This window comes from Calliopsis andreniformis, chromosome 2 (assembly GCF_051401765.1).
Source record: "Calliopsis andreniformis isolate RMS-2024a chromosome 2, iyCalAndr_principal, whole genome shotgun sequence".
Taxonomy (NCBI): domain Eukaryota; kingdom Metazoa; phylum Arthropoda; class Insecta; order Hymenoptera; family Andrenidae; genus Calliopsis; species Calliopsis andreniformis.
The window spans coordinates 1,715,193-1,723,940 of NC_135063.1; the positions used below are offsets into that span (position 1 = coordinate 1,715,193).

The 8,748-nt window shown below is 29.3% G+C and overlaps 2 long non-coding RNA genes across 2 annotated transcripts; one reads left to right on the forward strand and one right to left on the reverse strand.

The window, feature by feature from the left end:
- Window positions 1-561: 561 nt before the first annotated feature.
- Window positions 562-1,776, reverse strand: LOC143188151 (uncharacterized). The gene is made up of 3 exons (XR_013003492.1): window positions 1,282-1,776; window positions 1,031-1,174; window positions 562-942 (listed from the first exon to the last, which is right to left on the reverse strand). It is a non-coding gene; the product is annotated as an uncharacterized LOC143188151 (long non-coding RNA).
- Window positions 1,777-7,344: 5,568 nt separating this feature from the next.
- LOC143186602 (uncharacterized) lies at window positions 7,345-8,326 on the forward strand. Its single transcript, XR_013003077.1, has 2 exons — window positions 7,345-7,987; window positions 8,103-8,326. It is a non-coding gene; the product is annotated as an uncharacterized LOC143186602 (long non-coding RNA).
- Window positions 8,327-8,748: the final 422 nt, after the last annotated feature.

The following is an 8,748-nucleotide window of genomic DNA, read 5'->3' on the forward strand; positions in this document are numbered from 1 at the left end:
TCAATGTCAATAATCTGGGCATCACATGTCTCCTAATTAGGCGCCACCTGGTATGCACCAACCGAAGTAAATCTATCACTTTTTTACTCTGTTTTATCTATAACCTGGCAAAAAGCACTACTGACATGGGGATACACTTTTCGTCCTTATATTAGATTATGAGATGAGAAAGAACTCATTCAATAGAGGAAGGTTCAGTCGAGAGCGCTCTGGTCATGATTTCGCTCAAAACAATCTCCAAATCACTTAAAAATGCTTTGAGTTCACGGTTGTGAACTGCCAGTTCTTACTTTACTTTGAACACTGATATTACTGAATATCAGCAAAATCTGACTATCGAATGAACTCTTTTCCAGTTCAAAATATTTTAATATAAAGGTGAAAAGTGTATCCTCGTAAACCCATGGTTTTGGCTAATTTTGTCGGTAATGTCGCGACCTGACATATCTGATTAGACTGCGGATGTTTATGCAGATTCCTAATTTCGTACACAAAATTAAAAAGATGGAATCTAATTAAAGGTTTGTTTTATTTTTCAAATATTATAAAATGTATTTATCTTTCAATAACTTCAATATTTTTTTGATATTATAACAATTCTATCTTTTTCGCAGACTGAAATTTCTCATAAATATAAAGATTTGCAGTCAAATAATAGTATTCAATATGTTTTCCTTATATAGTCAATATAATGAAGTGGCTTATAAATAGAATGTTATAGATACTTATTACATCATCTGGATTATAGAACCGCAATGAAAGCTTAAAGTAAATCAACGTTAAAAATTCCCTTCAAAAAATCCAAAACAAAATGAAGCAATAATCTTTCAACAGTATATACTCCTTTTCTTGTGAGAACAACCAGTTTAACATTTCCTATTATCTTCTTTCAATACTTTTGATTCGACAAATCTAGCACTTGCCCAATGAAAGTAAAATTATCTGAAAAATAAATACATAATTTATGATAGTGCAATTGTGACATGAAAATTTGTTTATATCATTTTATAAAGTCTGTTATTGCACTTACCTGTTTTCAAGTACCAAATTCAAAATTCACACACAATTTCATTACACAAAATTGTTCCTTTTTTTAAATTTTGGATGTTTCACAGAAGCTTCTAATTTCTTTATTAATTCATGTTTGTTTCATAAGAGTTTCTACTTTGACTATCTATAAATGAAGAAAGTGATGAGCTATATATAAATAATGTCTAAATAAGTTACACTATGAAATAAACTTAACAAATTAAACTAAAATCATATGAAATATTTTATTACTCTTGTTCAAAATACACAGTTAAAACCAGAAAACCAAAATAGCTTTTACATCTAACACAGAAGATTTTTAAGCACAAAATTCTTAAGAATGCTCTACGTAATTGTTTGCTACGCAAATCCATTAAAAATACATTTATTAATAAGAAGCTTCGCGGTATTATTCATGTTCACATCAAACACTACTACCAACATCACTTTCATTAAACAGTGTCATCACACTCTCCTATGATAAATCATCTAGGGAAATAGAGAAAAATTATTCAGCATCCTCTTCGTTTACATGTGGTTCTCGGCTCTGTCTAATGTAGCCAACTAGGAACTGAACTGAACAGACATTTACTAGACAGTTGGCGACATACGAGCCACCAATAACGCTATTTTCTTGATGATACGTCTACGAATTTCGTTGATATTTACACCGCTACGTAGTGGAAGATTCATAGAGTTGTAATTCATCTACTTCCGTGGAAAAAATGTCTCCTGAGATACTTTTAAATAAAACGCTTAAAGTTTCAATAATAAGCTCATCTTTGTCGGTTTGTAAATAGGTAGTCTCAGCGAGAGCCTCTCACCAGTTCATCCTCATCGTACCCATCAGTGTAATCGTAACAATCTATGTGAATTTTCGTTATTATGGCAACAAGAAGAAGTACTAGAAAAACTAATAAAAACGTACTCACGGTACAACAAAAGATAGAAATTTGTCATAAACTACAAACTGGAATACCAGCTACTGACGTAGCCAATGAATATAACACTTCTGTTAAAACTCTTCGACGCATTCGGAAAAATGCAAGAAATTTGCTACATTATGCAAATCCAGGAAATCGAATGTTGACACGAAGAAATCGAAGAAAACCGGTATATGAAGATATAGAAAATCAATTATATCTCTGGTTTTTGGAAAGGAGAGCATTAGGAGACAAACTTACTGATTCAAAATTACAAGAGAAGGCATTAAAAATTAACAACGAATGTGGAGGATCTTCAAAATTTAACGCAAACAGAGGCTGGGTGACAAGATTTAAGGAACGCCACAATATTCGTTCAGTCCCTGAACATGAACAGATAAAAACTCCAAATGAGTCTAGTTCAGTAGAGTTTGGATTGTCATCTATTGATGAAGTGAAGAAAGAGGCAGTTGAATATCATGATACTAATAATGTAGATGAAACATTTTTTACATGGGAAGATGGTCCCTCAAGAACATCGATAGAAGTTGATCATTTTCAATCAACTACGAAAGCATACCAATTAGAAAATGGTATGAGAATAGAATATAAGGAGGAAGAAATTGATATACCCATAGATGAACAAGATGAACAGCAACTAAGAGAAGAACAGCAAAAAGAGGAACAAAATCAAGAAGTAAATGCAAGAGATACAAAGAAGAAAGAATTAGCGGAAGCATTTGATATTATTGAAAAATATGCCTCAAACAAAACTATGTTAGCAGTTGCACAGTCTTTAATAAATGATATTTTAGAAGCAGATAACTAAAGAAAAAGACTAAGGAAGTATAAGAAACTGGTCTAATCAACAATCTGAGAAAAGGTAAGCTATATTTTCAAACTCTTTGCATTATTATTTTGTTTAAACTAGATATATTAACTTCAACTTACTAATCATAAACAGCTGTATTGTCTTATATTTCATATGTATAAGTAGCAATAAGCATAAGGAATAAAAATTAATAAATAAAAGTTTATTTAGCTTCAAAACTAGCAAGAAATAAATTAACAAATGAATAATTATAGTAGAAACAAGATGAACCAGCTTCATCAGGAAATAAATAACCCACATAAATCCAGATTCATGGAATAAATAAAACTTGCAGAAGGAAATTAGAAGATTTATTTTATGTCTATAATTTATTTGGTAAATAATAGATTCTTTTTGACTATATATTTATTCATTTACACTTGTTTGTCTTCTATTAATTTTGCATTTATAGGTGCTTTGTCATGACATCAACAGCCTTTCATCAACAGCCTTTGATGTCTATCAATCAATCTCTTGACGTCTAATTCTTTTAGTTTCAATTGTCTGATTATTGGTTGAACTATTTTAAACCAGTCAACTGTGACCTACAGATTACAGGTATTTCTAGCACTGAAAATTCATGTGATGTTAACAATCAACGCGTTAATTTGTTTGTCACTTTAGATAGCCATTCTTGCATATCAAATTCATTAAATTCATCTCATCTTTTCACACTACAAAAATATATTACAAAGCACTTTGACTTGCAACATTAACAAAATAAATAGAAATGTATAAAAATCTATATCTTTTGTGAATAACAGAAAGAGATGATTCTAATTTATTAATCTCTCTTGAAAACAAGAAATATCTAGTTGAAACATATTTTTCTATCATTAGAAGTAACAAGTTATTGTTATTCTCAAAAGTGTAGATCATAAGCCTTGGATACTGAAGGTTCCAGTGTATTTAAGAATATTTCAATGGCTTTTTCTCATTATTTTCACTAATATAATACAACTAATAATATAATTTGTACTATAAATGAAAGTCTATTGTAACATAAAACGTAGTTTTGTTAGTGCATTTCAATTTTAATAATAAGAATTAGTTTTAATTTTGGACAGGAAGGCAACCTCTTCACCAATACAAAGAAAGATGCAAATTTTCTTATAGAAAAATAGATGTTTTGTTACTTTAAGAAAAGGTAAATTATATTTCTCGAATATATGTAACAGACTGTTTTATTTTTCTAATAAGAACTGATGAATGTTTATAGGAAGACAACCTTTTCACCAACTCAAATTAATACTTCTCAGGTATGTATAATAATCTGTTTTCCTTTTAGCAATAAGAACTAATATTAGATCTTTTATAGTATAAAATCTGAAGTTACAAAATAAAGTAAGTTCTGAACAAAGAAGTCTAAAGATAGTATAAGATAAAACAAATATTTTTATATACACAATAACATTTTATATTTTTTATTATTCCTTGTTAACAATATAACTAATTTTTGTCATTATTTGCATTTGTTTACATTCATAATACATTATTTAAGATTCATAATACAGAGACAATAGTTTCTGTAGTTTAACCGTTTGCGTACCACGAGCCATTTTCGCGCTTTTCAGATTTTGTGTCAAAAAAAGCCAGCGCATTTGGCCAATACAAATAACTGACGGCCCATCCACAATTTGTCGAAACTCGCTCAGCCTTTCAGACGCATATGTACGTCACATCGCTATCAGTAACCCAATTTGGATTTTGTTATTACCTATTATAAATTAATATATATATATAAAGCGCTATCGCGCTCTTTGACCTTTTTCGACACGTAATCAAAGGAGCGCGATCGCACTCTCCGGCTTTTTTTGGACGCGTAATCAGAGCGCGGTTGCGCTTTTTGGCTTCTTTTGATACGTAATCGAAGGAGCGCGATCGCGCTCTTTGGCGTTTTTCAATCATGTTTTTCCAAAACCTTTTGCTACGTAAACGATTAAGTAGTTCACAAAGACAAAAAATATTGTATGTTATCATATTTAACGCATCATTTCTTCAAGTTTCATTTAAAGTTACATTTAAGGATATTGCTGTATTCGTCTTCCTTTTTTAAGTAAAAAAAACCATTAACTCAAGAATATACTACATATTCCATTGAAGGAAACTATATTACTTTTCAAAATCATTAAAACGAAACAAATAAAAATTTAAGTTTCGTTATAGTAGAATAAGTTGAGCTAACATAGAATTATTTTAGTTTTCATATACTTCAATAATTTATAAAACTGTTATAAAAACTCCAATATTGTACGTTTATAGACAGCATACGATTCTTATTTGGTGACACCAGTCTTATGGTATAATGTGAACAATATTCATTATTTTTATTGTGTCCTGATATTGTACACCAGGATGATAATGTTAAATATATGTTACTAAACAGAAAGCAGAACCTTCTGTATCTCATACCAGCAAAAGCATTTTTAATATTATCAGTCAAAAACTAATTTACCTTTTTAATATTATCAAATGAAAAATATTATTACATGATAATAAATTAATGAATGCATATTAACATGCAGTCGATTGTTACACTTTGAGTCAATTTTAAATAGTCCTACTTACTTCATATGATACACACAATATTTAAATTCTTATCTCTTTACTTATACATTTAAACAAATTGTTAACCGATTCTGCCTAAATCATGAGTCTAACTCAGAAGTAACAATTTATACTATAATCTCTAATACGAAATACACAGTTAGTATATTAATCTTGCATATAATTTTAGTATTAATTCAAAAATCCCATCAGAAATCTCATTATTCCGATTTTTCCTTAATATTCTTTCGTAAACACGTATTGACATACAATCTCTCAATATATAATTAGTTCGAACAAATGAAAAATTGACTGATGGCATTCTACAGCGTTTCAAACTGCTAGGATTCGCTAAAATTTTGGTACCTCATATCAGATGCTGTAATACCTCATATTGAAGCAATTAACACTGCATTATTTATAAATATTAAACTAATTATCATTTTTCTATATATAAGGTATAAAAAATGCAGTCTTATAAAAGTTAAATCATAAGAGATGCAACAAAATATATTAAGACTTTTTCTACTCCTTTTGCCGTTCAATGCTTCTATATAATTACAGAATCCTGTGATTGTTAGTTTAGCATAAGTATGTTAACTTTAAGGCCTTATATAAAACGAAATCACATTGGAGATGTCATACAACATTTTGTGCTTCAATTTGGATCTCCTAGATTTCATTATTTCCCAATATTGTAAATTAAACTAAAGTCGAGCATGTTTCATACTTTTTTACAAGAGTATCAAATACACAACTAAGTACAAAAATATTTTTTTTTAATTTTTTTAATCATATGACAGTGGTGTCATTCATGAATTGTTGTTCATTTCTTTTTCGCGGCTCATTTTGCATTCTTTGAAAACAGAAAATATAATTCACTGTCAAATATTATTTTAGTAACATTGGAGCAGCCAAAACAAATTTTTATAACTGTATAATGGTGAATAAATATATAACTGCAATGAAATAATTTATGAAAAGACCATAAAATAATAAAGACATAACTATTAAGCATGATACATTTTAAGTCTAATAAAAGTAAAAAAATCAATAGATAGGAAAATTTTTATGAAAATTTATGGGATTTTTCCAAATTTTTTAAACCCACAAAAAGATTAATATGAAATTGTTTTTTAATGTCATAATACTTTGAAATATTGTATGTAGAAATATTTTTTTTTCTGTATCAAAGATTAATGCTGAGGTTAAGTCAAGTAGCCGCAGTGAATTATAGATAAATAGGTAGACGTGGGTACTTCCACAGTACTTAAAAGTCTTTGTATACCAAAAAGAGTAAACATGGATTGTATACATCTACTAACTAAATAGAGTTGTAAAGAAGTTAAAAATTCATCTATACATCATTCATTCTAAAGGACTTCATTAAATTTAATATTTATGAATAATATCAGTAATTGAATAATATTGCAAAATGTTGTAATGCATTTACAAATCAGCCTTCACCTTTAACTGAACTTGTAAAAGTCTTCCTAATTGGAAGTTCCAACACGTCACTTTATACAGTTACCTGGCAAGGTTGGATTTTTCCGTTACCGTTTTAAAGCGTAAACGGAGAAATTTTGACTTGCTGACAATTCTACATTTTCCAGGTATCGGCAATCGACACCTGTAGATAATAGCTTTCCTAGTTCCCTCAAACGGAAAATACTTGCGAAAGTCTGCTAAACTTGAAAAGATTCTTTTCATCGAAGCACTTCTTGTTTGTATTTTTTACAAACTTTTGTAAAAATTTAGTAAAAATTTTACTCATATATTTTGATTTTCTTGTCATTTTTCTACAATAATCGTTATTATTAATTAATTTTAATCTTTTATCGCAAACCAATATATTTTAACAATACGCTGGCATATGCTACATACGTTAAGACATAAAGATTCTGTTATATTCTCATTTGCATTTGGTCAAAGTTATTAATTTACTTAATTTCCAAATACTTTTGTGAAATAATACCTAAGCATTTGAGAAAATTCAAACGATCGGAATATTTATTTTATTGTTGTGTTTCATTAACTTGATGTTTTATTAAGTAAAACACTAGTCCAAGTACGAAAACTTACAACCATTTATTATAAAACGAAAACGTACACTTAACAACGTACAATAGATATTCGTATACAAGTCTTAGGCAATTGAATGGATCTGTTGTCGACGAATAAAAGAAAAAGTCTGACTAGAGAAACCAGGATGAGAAAGGATGAGACACTGAGGACAAGGTTCGAAAATGGATAAGCAATGAGGAACTGAGAACTGGGTCACGGATGAGTAATGAAAAGGACTCATGAACGGAAGAATTTGGGTACATATTGACTATTAGTTTAGGTTTCCAAGAGATATACGATAAAAATCAGAAAGTGGAGGAAAATTTAGAGTTAACATACAACATTATACTGACCTTGTTTGTTGATGAAAATAAGATAAAGGATATCTTTCTTTAATAAAATGATTCGGTATAAATTTATTGACACCTGTGACACGAGTATTGGGAAAAGGTAGACATAACTAAAAGAAAGTGAAGCGCGCATTCGCCTTATATATTTGTCAGATAACCCAAGACAGGTCTTCAATTCGTAAGAAAATCTACATAAAACCAAGGTAACCAATCTACAGATTGATGTATGTTTATGAGAAAAAGCCAGTTCGACGAGTTTTAGAATTCTTTCAAAAAGTCAGCAAAAAAGATACGGAAAAATTCACTTGTTGCTAGCAGGTCAAATATCCAAGGGATCAAATACTACCTAACAGGCAAAAATTCTTTTGTTCCCTTTAGCAAGGATGGCAGGTGCACGGCGCGCCGAAGGGAAAGCTGATACCTGAAACGCTTTCAACGTTTTGATCTAACTGTAAAAAAAGGAGTAAGAAGTTCTAATTGTAAATTCTCAATGTCGAGATGACCTTCAATACAAAAAATAAAGGCACGTTTAAAATCTGTAACCTTGAACAATCGACTTCCCTTTACCTCGAATTTACACGATTATAATTCGTGATTTTAAAAAATGTTCATTGAAAAAACAAGTAAATTTTATTAAAAGGATACAATTCATTAATGAGTAATTGAAAATGTTATTTGGATATATTTTATAGGACTTAAATTTTTACGTTACCATGATGTAAGAAAGAAATAGAGAATTTCAAATTTATTAAACAGATTATTGAACAATGTACATACAAACAATCACATTGTATTATTAATGATAATCAATATGTATGTACTATTTAGTGAATCATAATAATAATGTTATGACAAAGACAGAAACACAAAATAAATATTTCTCTAACAATAAGTCTGTAATCCATATCTCAGATAGCACACGACGTCTTAAAGACGTCTATTTTATGTTCATTTTATGTCTGAA